General features: G+C 42.2%; 1 protein-coding gene across 5 annotated transcripts in view; it reads left to right on the forward strand.

Annotated features, from left to right (window-relative positions):
• The first annotated feature begins 4,505 nt into the window (after nt 1–4,505).
• Nucleotides 4,506–15,668, forward strand: part of LOC120794469 (zinc finger MIZ domain-containing protein 1-like) — a 112,824-nt gene continuing 101,661 nt past the window's right edge. For all 5 annotated transcript variants that reach the window (XM_040135569.1, XM_040135570.1, XM_040135571.1 and 2 more), the window contains exon 1: nt 4,506–4,682. The gene's annotated coding sequence lies outside the window, so the exon portion shown is untranslated. The remainder of the gene's footprint in view (nt 4,683–15,668) is intronic.

Here is a 15,668-nt window from a genome sequence, read left to right on the forward strand (position 1 = left end):
CTTGGCTGCCATTTATGAATGTAGCATTTCATTCATTTAAAAAATACATTTCCGGTTGAAATACATTAGTTTGGAAGGCGTGATGAGTGTCACGAAAAAAAATAGAAAAACTTGTGTCCATTAACACGAATCAACAGATTATATTTGTTGACTATTTCACAAACTGCAGTTAAAGTGGGTCGGTTCGTTGTGAACATTTTAATACTCTGCAGATTTGTGGCCTCAAAATACTTTGAAGGAATCCACGCAGCTTTACATTTCTTTAAAAATAAGCGAATTATGAGTATATAAAAGATAATTTTAGGAGACAGGATTGCCCACACAGACAGACAAACACACACGTGTATTAGTGTGATAGTGTTAGTATGTTGTTATTTAGTTGGTTAGGGACTTTATTATCCACAATGTGGACATTTGCCTTTGGCTTGACCATTCACAAAACAATCCAAAAATAAAAGCAAGCCAATCGAGGACAGACAACCTGAATAACACATCAACAGCAACTGCGTGCACAACATAGCTGGTGAAAGAGATGGAAAGTGGCTGTGCATTCAGTGTTCTACAGTAATTGAATTTGGCACTAGCTATTTATGGTGGATTACAATTGCCCGTTGGATGTGTTCAGTACATGAACAAATAAATCTTTAACACCAAATCCTCAAGCTGAACAGAGTGTTCTGAATTATCAGTGTCACTGATTGAATCAGCAGCTTTTTGCATTGGAGCCGCTGACTAAAATCACAACTGTTTGCTGAACCATGATATACAGTATGTTACATCGCGGTTAAAAGCTTACTAAAATACATGAGGTGGTAACTCTGGTGCAGGGGGTTGCATAGATATACAAACCTGCTTTTGTACTGAACAGAACACACAGATTGAGCCAGCAACAGACTGAACTTAATGACAATCAGAGACTGAAGGAAATCAAAAACAGTGCAACGTTATGATGTTACAAGCAGTGATGCAATCACTTAAACATAAGTGATTGCAACATTTTTTTGGCCACTGGAAGGCAGTGCAACAAACTGTAAACACAATATTAACATTTATCACCTTATAAAGTTGTTCTAGCTAACAAGATAGCAAACAGTTGCCTATTTACTTATCTAACAGACACGGAGCAACTTTAGCATTTACTTAGAGTACCATTTGTGTCCACCTGCTGAATGTAAGTCCAATATTCACTCTCCTTTTAGCTCTGTTTTGGTCTCCACCAAGCTAGTTGCTAACATTGTATCTCTGTAGTTTGGTGATGAGCAGGTAGTGTACCATGGGTTTATCTAAGCTGTCTGAGAGCTGCCTGCTGGTGCTGGAGACCAATTGCTGACAGTGGTGAGAGTGAACCAGAACCAAAACAATGAGTTAAAGGACACTAAAACTCTAAGTAGAGCCGAGGGAAACTGCAGAGTTGGGTGATAATTTTCTGTAGGTTCATCACTACAAGTAAACCCCTTTCACATTACAGAAAGTCATACTTTTCCCCATTGTTAATACAAATATACTAATTGGTGCAGCTTTAAATCAGATAAGTGATTTGTAATCTCCACCTCTACTGCCTGATATCTAATCTGGAGGAGCAGAAAACCTGAATAAATAAATAAGGTAAAGTCAACATGAGTACAATGCAGAAACTCCATTCAGAAAAGACCAGCCTTCAAACCTGCGTACTTCTTGCTGTGAGGTGACAGTGTTAACCGACGGACCAGCATGCCCCTGCCAGTAAAGCATGTCGGGTAAATCTGACGTCCCACTGAGTCTGCTCCCGAGTCTGCTGATGCGGCACTACTGAACATCCCTTTGCATATCATTTTTAAAGAATTTCACTGACAGACCATTTTTGACGCGGCCTCCTTGACCCAGTTGTGATAAGGAAAATTCTCCTCTATATTTGGATCAGCGTGTCTGTCTTGCGCTGGTGTACATCACAGACATCCCTCATCTCGAGAGAGAGAGAGAGAGAGAAAGAGAGAGAGAGAGAAGGCGTCACAATGCTGTGATCACAGGTCTGACAGGTCGATCCTTTTCAAAACATCTCAGTGGAACAACAGGGAAGATGTTACGCCATGACGGTCGACTATTATGTAAAAAATTTGACTGAAATGTCAATTACGAAGTCGTACTTTTTCATACATGAGCTGGAAACATGCATCAGATGCCTAAATTCTGATGGAGTGCGCCTTTGCTGACCCTGAATTTTAACTGTTGTAGCTTAGCCCAGGAAAAGGAAAAGTCCTTGGGTGGCTCAAATATTTAACCATACAAGAAATTCATCACAAGAATAGTCCTTCCCGCTGAGTGTGAGAAGCTTAAGTGGCCTGAGACAAATTGGTGATCGAGATCTATTTTAAGCCATTTAATAGGCAACGATTTAGGAATTCCTACCAGTGAGAGCACCACACGGCTGCCTAATGGCATTTAAAATTAACTGTATTGAATTAAATATAGATCTAAGCTACTCAATCTTCTACATCAAGCTTTCATTTGTATATGAATATAATTTTATGCTTTTGCCTCATACTAAAATAAGATTTTTGCATTAAATAGTGCAATTTTACTGAATGGAAGCCAACTAATGTATGAAAATATATTGTATGTAATGGGTTTTAGGAGAGGCTCCAAGTTTTTGATTTACCTCGTGTGCACTTCAGCAGCTGTAGACTTTAAATATCTTTAGCTGCATAGGCTGGCTTTAATAAACCATATTGTTAGTGATTTAGACATAACTTTTGTTTTTGTCTGTCCACTATCGCTTTATACAGTAGCTTTTGTACAGATCTGAGCTGCTTATGTTGCAACTTGCAACAATCACCTACTGAAAATGAGGGGGCTTTATTGCAGTCACAGCTCGGTAAAACCGATGGGGCATTGATATCCTGGCATCAAAATGTTTGCTCCCGCATCCTGATGCAGCTGCTGCGAATCCCAATTGCCTAAAATTTTCCAATCTCCGTCAGAGGGGAAGTGTTCACATTAGCCAATTTAGGGATGGCTTACAAGCATGGAACGGTCTGAAATCAATGCTTCCTGTCACCTTTTAGCAGGACAAATGGCGCCTATTGTTCCAGGCGCATCCCTCCCCCTGACTTAGACAGCTGGGGTAGATACACAGGCCAGAGAGCAGCGTAGAGTGTACACACCGGTGGAGTGTCAGTCGTGTGGTGGCTTCTTGGAGCCTCTGATCCCAACTTCGGAGAGTCAATCACACCATGCAGGGTGGCGCGTTTCTAACTTTTGACACGGGCTGCTTCCCAAACAGGCCACAGTGGGCATGTCAGTGTGCGTGTGCGTGCGCGCGTGTGTGTGTGTGTGTGTGTGTGTGTGGGGTGGACTGGAGGCTGGATGCTGCTGGGCTCAGTCATGGCTCCTTGACGTCAGCGCTCAGCCCAGCCTGCTGCTGATGCCGCTGCCGCCGCTGCCGCTGCTGCTCTCAAACATGTCTTTGTTATTCAGAGCTTTCCATCTGAGCGCGGCGACCTGCAAAACACGGAGGGTGGCGTCGGCTCCGAGGAGGATCCCGGAACCACGGCGCGAGCGAGCGAGCGCGTGTACGCGTGCGTGCGTGCGTTTGTTATTGTTTATTAGGCTGTTCTAAGTATTGTAGTTGACGTTTATTTTTTATATAAATACCTTCAGATAACAAATTGACAGATTCTACAAATGGAGGCTATTGCAAGCATGAATAAGGATTATTGATGATTATCATTATCGATATTATATTATAACGGTGATATTGTTGCCCTATATATTTGTTATCTGTATTTTACATTAATAATGATAATAATAATAATAATTGATATTATTGTCATTATTATTATGACATTTTTTACATTTATTTATTATAAATTACTATTAATAGCCTATTATATGCCCATAGTTATAGCAGTATGTTAATATCAGTATTATTTCGTTTTATGCCATTATGATAAAGACTTTAAATTTACAATTTTTACTATAGTTATATATATATATATTTTTTTCATTTCTGTGGCATTTTTGTTTTTATTTTATGCATTTATTATTATTATAATTGATGTTGTTGTTGTTGTTGTTGTTGTTGTTGATGATGATGATGATGATGATGATGATGACCACTAGTAGCCCACTAGTATTAAGTAGTGATTGTGATAACATTTTTTCGTAAAAGATTTCACTTTAAATGCCATTAAACAACCGTTATGTGTTGCTACGTTAATTTCATCAATAAAGAGATACGAAATAAAAAAAAAAAAAAACCCCAGCATGCTCAGCTTCCATTTAAACGTGTGAAACTACTCGCAAATGAACGTGTGGTAAACGTGTGTAAACATTCCCGGGAACCGAGACCAGCCCTGCACAGTGGAGTGCGGTAGACCCGGCCGGCGCCACGGTCGGCGAGCGGCTCGCCCCGCCAGATCCAGCGTCGGCGAGCGACGGTCCGGGCTCCGCTCCGGGCTCTCTCCCGGTGGCCTCTCCTGCGCGTGAAATCCGCGACGCGTTTTGTCAGCAGCCACGGAGCACGGGTCGCCTCGGTAATAGAATAGCCAATGTAATTTGACACTTCAACTTACTGCGCTCTCCCCGAGTCTATTCAGTTACTCACCCCACTGACGTTGAGCCCGTTCTCAGTGGCCGTGAGGGGGGGAAGATATTTAAAAACAAGAGCCGAAAATTACTGAGGACTTTCTCCGCGCAATAACACGGTGAGTGGCTGCAAACTTAGCGTTGCACGTTCCCGGCGTCGCGCTGCGAGGCTCTCGTCTCGGGAAGGTTTTTGTTTCCACTTTGGCTCGGATTGTTTCTCAACAATAGAGTGACCACTTGAACTGGCACCGAGGAGCACGTCGGAGCACGTAATAATAAACCGCAGCTTTTTTTCTTTTTTTTTACTTAGCCCACCATCGCGCCGCTCTGTGCCGTCGGGACTGAACCGGCGGGCTGTTGAGCAGGTTGTGCATTTCGTTAGTAACAGATGCCGCGTTGATCTCTAAAGCATCGGGGGCTTGGAGGCTATACTGTAGCAGCCTGTATGCATTTCGCTTGCAGAATGAATCATGCCGCTGTGCGTGTGTCTGTGTCTGTGTGTGCGTGTGTGCGAAAGGTCTCGAGGTAGGTCCTGCTTCTTACCTTTGGCCTCTGATGTGCACATGGTTCGCCTAATGTGGATTTTAATGCTGCTGATAGATGCGAGCTGCAGACTAACTGTGGACGAGGCAGGACGGCGGCCACTGCAGCGCGCGGATTATTCTTTTAATGTCACGATGAATGTTTATCGCTGAACTTTATTAGCAGTAGCACATCTGTATGGCATCGTGTGTGCATTCATTTATGTCACAGCCTGGGTTTATCTTGCTGCCGTGGGTCATTGTTGCTCGCTAAGGCTTTAACAAGTTGACTCCCCGAATTCCTGCTGTCTGAATGTGGACCCAGTTGGGACCGAGGGGGGCCTCTAATATGGAACTGGGCTCCCTCTCTTGCTGTACATCTGTCCAGGAAGCAAAAAGCATGGCCAAGTGGAAAAAGTCAGCTAGACTCTGCTCCCTGATATGCTCCCTAACCCTTGTCAAGGAGAGAGAGAGGGAGTGCGTTTCTCCCATATATAAACACGCACTTTATTTCTGCCTCTAAAAATCCCAGTTTCGGGAGCATTGAGCTGAGCTGGCAAAACAAAACACGTGCAGATAGTTCTTGTCTGTTTCTGGTGGGATGTCCAGGAGAGCTCTTCCTGTTTTTGTTATGTTGCTGAAAAGTTCATTCGCCCCGTGCCTGCCTTTAGCTGCTGCAGCATCCGAATTTGTCCCGCACAGCGCAGACTGTTTGGACCCAGCTGCTGAGGCTCGTGTGAAGCCTCTGTGGTGACACCAGTTATTGAGCAGGCTCGGCTGCTTGTTTGCATTTCTGTCATGTAATCCATGGGTCTGTTTTGGTTAAATAGCTGCTGCCCGCAGCCCTCTGAACCGACAGGGTTCTCGACTCAACCGGTCTTAAACCTTTAGATGCAGTATTGATGCAGGATGGGACATTTGGTCAAACTAGGAGGCTGCCATCTTTATGCACCTGGTCCTTTGATTTCTCTTTTGCATGGGCCGCCTTTAAATTTGCGTGCATCGCAGGCACTCGATGGCATGAGTGATTCAAAGCTGATTGAGCTCCATTTGTGTGGGGAAGCCTCAAACTTCCAGTGGCTTCATAGATTAGGGTGGTGTCAGACAGGGGAGGAGGTTTTCCGTCCCGTCCCCTCCCTCCCAGTCACCCCATCTCCGAGGGGCCCCAGGTTGGGCTCCTGAATAACCATTGGGCCGACCCCACCAGCCTGACCTTCTTCTATTCAAGTTGAGGATGTTGAAACACCAGCCGTCAAACAAAAGACACATTGAAACAGAGATCTGCAACCCAGCACGTGCGTCTGGGCGCTGAAGTAGACCATTTATTAACTCTGAGTTTCCTACTGACCAGTGAAAAGCATCAGCACATAGTGAAGCAGAATAAAACTGTAAAAGGACATTCAGCGGCTTCTGACTCAAATTAGCGAACAAAACCTCAAAATAAATACAGAAAATAAAGCTTTATGTTTTTTAAAAGCACATCGCACATATCTTTGAGACACAGAACACTGCTGCAAATGTTTTTCTTGTCTGGACTGCAGCCAGCCTGAGGTCTGTGTGTGTCACTGTGGCTTGACAATGGCAACACGTTTTCAGCGAAGGGTGGGAGTTTTCGCTCTCGCCTTTCCAACCCAACCGGACGAGGTGAGAGTAAAGGCGGAAGCTGGAAATGGCTGTGCCACATGGGAAATTATTCAACTCTCAGATCAGAGAGGACACACAAGAGGCCTCATTACTACAGCAACACTGCTGGCCAGCCTGAGAGCAGACCTAGAGCCGGTGTGTCTCAACTAGCCACACTCACCTACGGAAATATTGTCTGTGTGCTGCGTCCGATGCTGCCTTTTGTCTGAAAATATTCCAGAGACACAAAATAATCTGCAGTGTCATTTTACACCCAAACTGTTAAGAGATAAACACTGCTCTGTGAAATATGACAGTCGAGTCTGCATTATAGCAGCCAAACTAAACCCATTCCCAAAGGTTTGCAGCCCGAGCCTCCTTTTTACCAACAATGTGTGCTTAAGTAGCTGGTAAACAGGGCTGTTAGAAGGTGTATAATGTCATATTTGTTGCTGATTTGGCTTGGGAATTCCAGTTGCGGTGAGCAGCTCCTGCGTACCGAGAGCTCTCTTGAGCTCACTAACAGGAAAAAAAGGCAAGTGAGTAAGCGACCGACTGCTCTCCCTCCACAGTCAGAGCCTGTGGGAGGTTTGTGTAGGTTCCACTCAAGGTCCTTTTTGTGTTGTCTTTGCTTGACAGAATAAACTCCTGGGATGAATCACCCCGCTGGTATGGCCATTTTCAATGAGAAAGGAGAGTGCAGGGCAGGCGTTGCGCTCCGGGTGCGGAAAGTGTGTCACTGGGCAGTTGTAACAGCTTAATCGTGAAGTTTACTTTGGTGCCAAACAGCACTTCATTTTTAACAATGCTATTATTATGGTACTTGTGAGCAATTATAACATTGTAAAGGGTTGTATTGATACTGCAGGACCTCTGGCAGTGAGATTGTTTAGTGGAACAAAGTAGGGCTGGAAAGAAACTAAGTACATTTACTGAAGCACTGAATAAATTTCTTGCTACTTTATACTATAAGTCCACCACATTTCAGAGGGAAATATTGTGCTTTTTTCTTTTTTTGACAGCTATAGTTTCATGTTACTTTAGAGACAGAGATATAACATGCAAAACTGATGACAATTTTATAAAATATGTTGCATTGCTATAGATTAAACAAGTCTTTCCCAACCTTTTTTGGCTTGTGACCCCCTGTGAAAGAACCAGAGAACCATTTGTAACGCCGGTCACTTGTACTCACTTTGTTTCAGTCAAACCTAATCAGTTCAAACAAACAAACAAACAAACAAAAAAACTTCCAGACAACCTTAAGATGTGAGATGTTTTACCTGATGAAGGTCAAATTTTACCAAAACACTGACAGTATGAAAGTTTTTTGTTTTTTTTTCTAGAGTTTATGATCCAACGTACTTGTCCACAAGACTTTCTGGAGTGCAAGAACTTTGTAGTGATTGTTCCCGGCTTGTGACTCCTTAAAATGATGCAAACTGTACTTGCAACCCATTTTCATAGGTCACCCAGGAGTTTCACCAGAGAGTGATTCATTTGAGTATGACTAGCTGGCGTTTCACAGGACAATTAAGTAAAGATTATAAAAAAAACAGTCAGAATAAATGAATATAAATGTGTAGAAAACAATTTTTTTTTCTTCTTCCCTATCCTGTTATTCATCTCGCGACCCTTCAGGTTGAGAATCACTGGATTAAGCCACAGTAAACGGTATAAAGAAGTTCAAATTACCTCTACTCAGATCAGCTAGAACCAATTCTGCCTGTATCAGTAATCCTTCTCATACTTAAGTACATTTTGCTGCTAATATGTCTGTATATCTCTTGCAGTATTTCTGTGGTATTGCTAGTTTAATTTAAGTGAGGGATCCAAATACTCCTTCCACCACTCAGAGTAACAAAATAAGCATATGTGTGTTGTTCTGCATTCCTCATGTGTGTGTGTGTGTGTGTGTGTGATGATTTTTGACGCTCCACCTTGGTGATACAGAGCTGCAGTAACGTGTACTGTGCAAATATCCACTGAGGGGTTTTACGATGGAGAGAATGGTCAGACTGTACCTGTCAGCTTGACTGTTGACTGTTAATATGAAGCTTTCTATTTTCAAAACACAGCTCAGGGAAAGGGAATCCGTGTGTGTTTGCGTTCTTGCAGGAGGGAGATACAGAGCTGAGTGAGGGATGGGAAAGGTGCTGGGAGTGACGCCAGACCACACATCATTTAATCATGTTAGAGTGTGCAACCACTTTGTGCATTTTTTCGGTTGCGTTGGTGCTAGGGAGTTGTTATTGTACAAACTGTACGCATAGTGAGGGCTTGACAGGAGGAAAACAGGATGGAAGTTTGATGGGGGGAAGAAAAATAACCCTCATTTTGGGGGTTTAGAATTGTCAAACTGTAGATCAATTTCAGTTTTATAACCAGAATATGATAATAAAAGTCAGATATTTGTTTCTGTAACAGCTTGCGATATGTGTTGAGAAATCTGAAGCAATAACATTTGAAACCACTTGAAAGTCGAGTGTGTGGAAGGATGCCCATTGTGCATTTTAGCATTGGATTTAAACGTGTCCTTTTGGCTTAATCCCACTGTTGACTTGCCTGCTAAGTACTGAGTGTGTTATTTTTGCTCTTTTTAGGGAGCCCCTCTCTGCATAATCTCCCTTAATCTAATCTATCCCCCTTTATAATAGACTGGGAATGATGTGACTTTATAGAAAAAGCTTTAGTGTAGATCCATACTAAACAGACTGGTGTGTCAGTTGCTTCCCCAACCCCTCTGGCAAAGCTCTTGTGAAAATGCAAGTGACCTCTGCGCCCCTTGTTAGTCTGAACAATGGGGCTACCTCCTGTTACAGCTGCAGCCATGCTGGAGGGGAAGTTAGCCGGAACAGAAAATACACATCTTGTGATTAATAGGTCTAAATACTGTATTTTTGGATTGTTCCCATGCCTGCATGGCGCGCTAGAAAAATTCCCTCATTATTTAAAATATCTTTTATGTGCAGGAGTTAGGACTGCAGCTAATGGATATTTTCATGATTGATTATTCTGCTGATTATTTTCTTGATTAGTTGATTAATTGTTTAGTCTATAAGGCCCAAAAATAGTGGAAAATGCCCATTACCATTTCTCTCATCCGAAGGTGACGTCTCCAGATGTCTTGATTTGTCTGACCAACAGTCCAAAGACGAAAACCTTCACTTTTAATAAGCTGGAATTTGTGCTTAAAAAGAGCTAAAACGATTAATGGATTCTCAAAATAGTTGCCAATTAATTTTCCGTCGATCGACTAATAAATTAATTGACTAATCGTTGCAGCTGTAGCAGGATTTGTTGTTAATGCTCAAAGTGACTGACGGGGTTTTTGAAGATATGGATGGCATCAAAGCTAAATGTCACATCTTTTAACCTTCCAGTGCTGAAGCAATTAATCAGTCAACAGAAAATGAATTGCCGGATATGATAATTGATCGACTGTTATTTATGAAGGAAAACATAAACATTGTCCAGTTCCGAGGGTTTGCTCATTTTCTCTGTTTTTGACTGTTGACTTTTTGACTGTCTTTGGGTTTTAAACTGTTGATCGAATAAAGGAAGCTCTTTGAAGACGACACCTTGGTTTATTAGAACTGGTGCTGGACATGTTTCAAGATTTTCAAGCATTTGATACATTAACTAAACAATTAATTGATAAGCCCTAGAGTCAAATACTGTATGTGCATGAAATTAAAATGCAGTTAAAAGCTACTAATACTCTTGTCTACATGTCTGTTGTCGTCAGCAGGGTTTGAGAGTACAGGCGAGTTGGAGTGCAAAAAAAAAACAAAAAAAACCTAGATCCAATCTGTGAGTCTTAACCCACGATGGATATAATTGGAGCTTTTGAGGCCCCCAGCAATTGCTGGCTCATGCATGTTGATTGTGACATGCTGTGAAAAACATACGCAGATGATGTCACGGCGCGGCACCGCAGTGTTAAGTGTAAATGAAAGGCTCTGAATCATGAATAACATCCGGCTTCTCCAAAGTCCCAGCTTCTATAAATTAAACAAGGCCCAACTCAGGAACCCTGAAGGGTTGTCAAATCTTGCAGCATGTGATAGTGTTGCATGGCAGGCATATTCCCCTCTTAAAATTCAGTGTAGACTGAGAAACTAGCAGCTTCTCTTGAAATTTGAAAATGTCTCAAGAGGTGTAATCTCACTATCAAAAATGGGCGCTGAAAAGACTCCTAAGGGGGCCTCGCTGAAGTATCACAGTGTCTAGTGTGTGCTCTTTTTTTTATAAGAGAGAGATCCACACCTCTGATGAGTAATGAAGGTGATTCTGAGCAACTGGTGGAATTACATTCAACAGAGCCTGGGGAGGAGGGGGGGGGCATATCTCATTGTTCTCTGACAGGGAAAATTAACTAGGATTTACTAATACACAGGGAATGTCCTTCCCCCATTCTCTGTTGCTCTCAAAGAAAGGTCTGAGGGTAATCTCTCCTTTTCTCTCCTTTCTACCCTCCCTCACCCATTCATTCCATCCCAAACACAAATGTTAGATGCTTTCAAGTTTTTTTTTATCAAGATGTAAAACACAAGTAGATAAAGTCCACAACATGTTGCACCGTTTCTCATTCGTCTGTTGCCATATGTCGACTAACAAGAGGCTTCTATTTAAATATTGTTTTGCATTTCACCTGTTTTCCTTTGCATAGTCACCGTGGCAAAGCCTGAGATGACCCAAAGTAAAGGGGACTCGCAGGGCGTTTTATTCTCATAGGCTTTGATTCAAAGCGATGGTGCTCATTTTTTAAAAATTGCTTTTTAGTCAGTGCATCCTTTCGAAATTTGGGTTGGCACGTTACTAGTCATGATTGCAGTTTAACACTCAAACATCTGCTTTATCAGGCTCACATTTGATTCACATGGCATCAGGAAAAACCCTTTCATCACTTTCTGGTTCTGACTCTTGCTAGTTTCAGTCTCTTCAGTGTGAGAATTTGCTGCTTTACTAAGTTTCATATCATTGATAGTTGTATAGCTTGGGGTTTTGTACTGTTGGTTGAGTAAAAAACAAGCTATTTGAAGATGTTACCTTGAGCTCTGGAATTTCTGCCATTTGCCAATTAATAGACTCCAGATGACACGGAGGCTACTATATTGTAAAATTCTGATTGGTGCATGGAAAAACCTCTTGTTACGGCCAATTCTTTAAAGCGTGAGCACAGACAAGCTGATTAACAAATACAGAAATCTCTAATGTCAACCAGTAGTTAACAATTCAGAATCACTACGAGTAAACAGCTGATTAAGAAAGTAGCTTCTAGGGCTCTAAGTGTAGAACTGTGCTTAGGTAGAACTATAACAGAAGAGAAGATCCCTGTGTAACGCGAACTTTTCTTCTGAACAGCAGCAGCGATTCATTCCAGAGGAAGCTGCAGGATCCTTTCCTTTGTACAGCCCAGAGCCCAAGGTGTTATCTTCACATTGCTTGTTTTGTCCGACCAATAGTCCAAACCCAAAAACTATTCCATCTACTGTTATAAAATAAAACAGAGAAAAGTAGCAAATACTCACATTTAAGAAGCTGTAGCCAGCCTCTCAAATCAGTGGAGCTTAAACAGTATAATTAATTTAACGTGATTTCGGATCAGATATCACTTCTTTTTTTTTTTTTTTTTTTTCATCCTGCTCAGACAGAACTGTTATAACTGATGGCGGCTCGCAGACAGCAGTCACACCACACCCACCGCCTGTGTGTCAGCTTACACTAGACCCTCATTCTAACACGGTGTCTGTGTCGGTCGGTTACCCAGGTGCAAGGCATGCATCATAGGCCAGGGCTGATACTGACGTGACAGATGTGGGCAGTGAAAGAAGACCATGAGAGAAGTCTCAGCACCGGGCCGGGTGGAATATATTAACCCTTAGCATCCGATTGATGTGTTTTTGGGTCAAAAATTGCACCCTCTTTTCAGTGATAGCAGTATTTATGTTGTCTATACTGGATAAACATCCATAAATCCACTTAGGGTCATAGTTTCAGATCTTGCTTTATTTGTGTTTCCTATGTTTTTGGCTTTTTGTACATTTGTGCAATTTTTTTTTTTCATAAAGAGAGTCCTAGAACATGTATAATGCAATTAACATGTCAAATAAGGACATTTCTGAGTAGCCTATCTAATTCTTATTCATAATAATATATGACAGCCCCCAAGAAGGAAATATAGCGACAGTGCCATAAGCCTGGAAATAGAAAGAGTGAAGTCTGAGCAAAAACAGCAGAGTGTTAAAAGGATTGATAACTTGGTGCTGGCGAATGTATCTCTGAACGACCTGAGATTTCAGGAAACGAAAGGTGCATTTGCGTATCTGCACGGCACGTAGGTGACCAAAAAAATATGGCTAGTAGCCACGTTTGCTGCTGTCCCAGTGCTGACTTTAAATATCTCTTCTGTAAACACATCCTGTCTGTTTCCTTGTGTTCCCTCGTCCGGTCGCAGAGACAAGACATTGTTTCACACACTAGTAGTAATCACAGATACCATAACAATTACTACTGATTAATATGATAAGTAAATGGGCAACGTTGTCTGGATGTAAACGTGCGGACACACACCTATTTATAGGTGCAGATTGCACAAGCTCTTTTCAAACAACGGGGTGTTCTCACTTTGTCAGTATCAAACAGAGAAAAGCTGTAACTGACCAGATTATTTTTACACACACACACACACACACACACACACACACACACACACACACACACACACACACACACATATATACACACTGTATATTGCACCCCTACTACTTCTTGGCAAACGGTGTGTGGCCCAATGGGTTCCACGGCTTACAAAAATGTTGACGGCGGACGCTATTTTTGACCATCTGCTCTGAGAAGAGGGCATGTTTGAGTCGCAGACGCTGTGGTGTGAGGCTGCGCCCGCGATGTGCCTGGCATGTGATATGAGATAGAGAGCGAGGGAGAGAGATGGCTCACCCGAGGGCCCAGCATCCTTCGTGTCACCACGGACGTACACAGTGTGCGGCTGGTTTCACTAATGTGCGTTCCATTAGCATGGAGGGTGATGGAAAGGGGTGCTGAGCGGAGGGAGGGGCTGATCCTCCACGTCTTGGACGAAGAACAAGAGAGAAGATATCCTTGTGCTTGACTCATAGTGTAAACATCGTCAGCGAGATGAAATAGTCTGAGGTCTGAAATGTCTCAACAAAAGTGTCTGTATGTCATTCCACCTCTCTGTCTCCTCTCTATCTCTGTGTGTGTGTGTGTGTGTGTCTGTGTGTACACGTCTTTTTTATGGTTGTGTGGACAAATTAGGGCTTGGAACCATCGTCCTGAGGACATTTTGGCCAGTCCTCACACCTTCAAAGGGCTGTTTGAGGGTTAAGACCTGGTTTTAGGGTTCGGGTTAGTACTAGGTTTTGGTTAGGGTTAGGGTAAGGGGCTAGGGAATGCATAATGTCAATGAGTGTCCTCACAACTATAGTACGTGTGTGTGTGTGTGTGTGTGTGCGTGTGTGTTATTGGTGAGGTAGGAATGTGAAACTTAATCTGGGCCGGCCGGGGGGGTTGGGCACAGTGGGTTTCTTTAGGAGTAATACCCCTATGTGTTGCCACTTCTCACAAAGTTTCCGATTTTGCTCGGGACAGAGGAGTCTCGCCGCTGCACAACTTTGTAAACAGCTTTCGTATTCGCACTTGTTTCTATTTGCCTTCCTTAAAAATTCCGCCAGTGCAGCAACATTGTTTCAACCTGTTTCTGACGCGACTCAATTTGTTTCAAAGTATTTTCTAATATCTCACATAATTTTTCTTGATTCCAGTGCCGCAACCAGCTTTGTTCTTTCTTTTTTCAAGAGACACTAAACATTTTTTGATCATTTCTAGAGGAAAAAGGTAGAAATATTCTGTCTTCACTAAAAGATTTTCACGATTATTTTCTTGATCAATTAATCTGTCCATGATTTTCTAAATAAAGCAATTCATTGTTTAATCTATAAAATGTCAGTAAATAGTGAGAAATATCTAGTTTTCCAGAATCCAAGGTGACGTCTTTAAGCGTCTTTTTTTGTCTGACCAACAGTCCTAAAATAAAAGAGAATTTAATTAGCTACTATATAGACTTAAGAAAACCAGCAAATATTCACATCTCAAAAGTTGGGGCCTGTTAATTATTGGCACTTTTTTCGGGCACATTTTTTGGCAAAAGTTTTTGTTTTTGTTTTTTTTTCTCTTAAACCTTAAAAGCGGTTAAAAACATGGTTGCTGATTCATTTTCTGTCGCTGATCATTTTAGCCCTATTTAAAAGCACCTATCCTCAAATTGTACTCTCTAATCATTTGCTGCAGCTGTTATCTTTAGGAATCACCACACACTGTTGCTCCGTGGTTTCGCTTAACTTTCGATGTTTGAGGTCAAATGGCACTTCTTGGTTTTGTTGCCACAGTTAATTCAGAAAACAGACCTGTTACCAAGACTGAAAAATCCACGATGCTTTGTGGTGTTGTTGTTGTTGTTGTTGTTTATTTATTTTTTTGGCATCAACTGATCTTCAGGGGGAAATTGGAAATGCAAATCACTCGAGCCTGCGTATCCCGCGTCCTCTTTGTGTGGCATCGACAGATACTTCCTTTAGAGGAGGGAGGAGGAGAAGATCATGTGACCCGTAATTATATTTATGTTGGGTCCCATTCAATCTGTCACAGTAAATTTTGCCCGACTTGTCATATTGTAAATCATTACAGCCGATTAAATGCTGGTTATGAACTCAGAAGACCGGGGAAGGATTCCTTTTTTGTCCTTGTGATCGCTGTATTTGTTTGTTTTTGACAAGCTAGTTGTGATGATATTAGCAGTACAGTGTTTCCTGGCTGTTTTTAATAAATTTTAATTGGGAGGAGAATGGGTAATGTCACCGGTGTTTGCTTTGAAGAAAAACCCCTCTCGAAAGAGTGGGCAGCCTTCCAAGAGCGGGAGAA

This window comes from Xiphias gladius, chromosome 9, assembly GCF_016859285.1.
Source record: "Xiphias gladius isolate SHS-SW01 ecotype Sanya breed wild chromosome 9, ASM1685928v1, whole genome shotgun sequence".
Lineage (NCBI taxonomy): Eukaryota > Metazoa > Chordata > Actinopteri > Istiophoriformes > Xiphiidae > Xiphias > Xiphias gladius.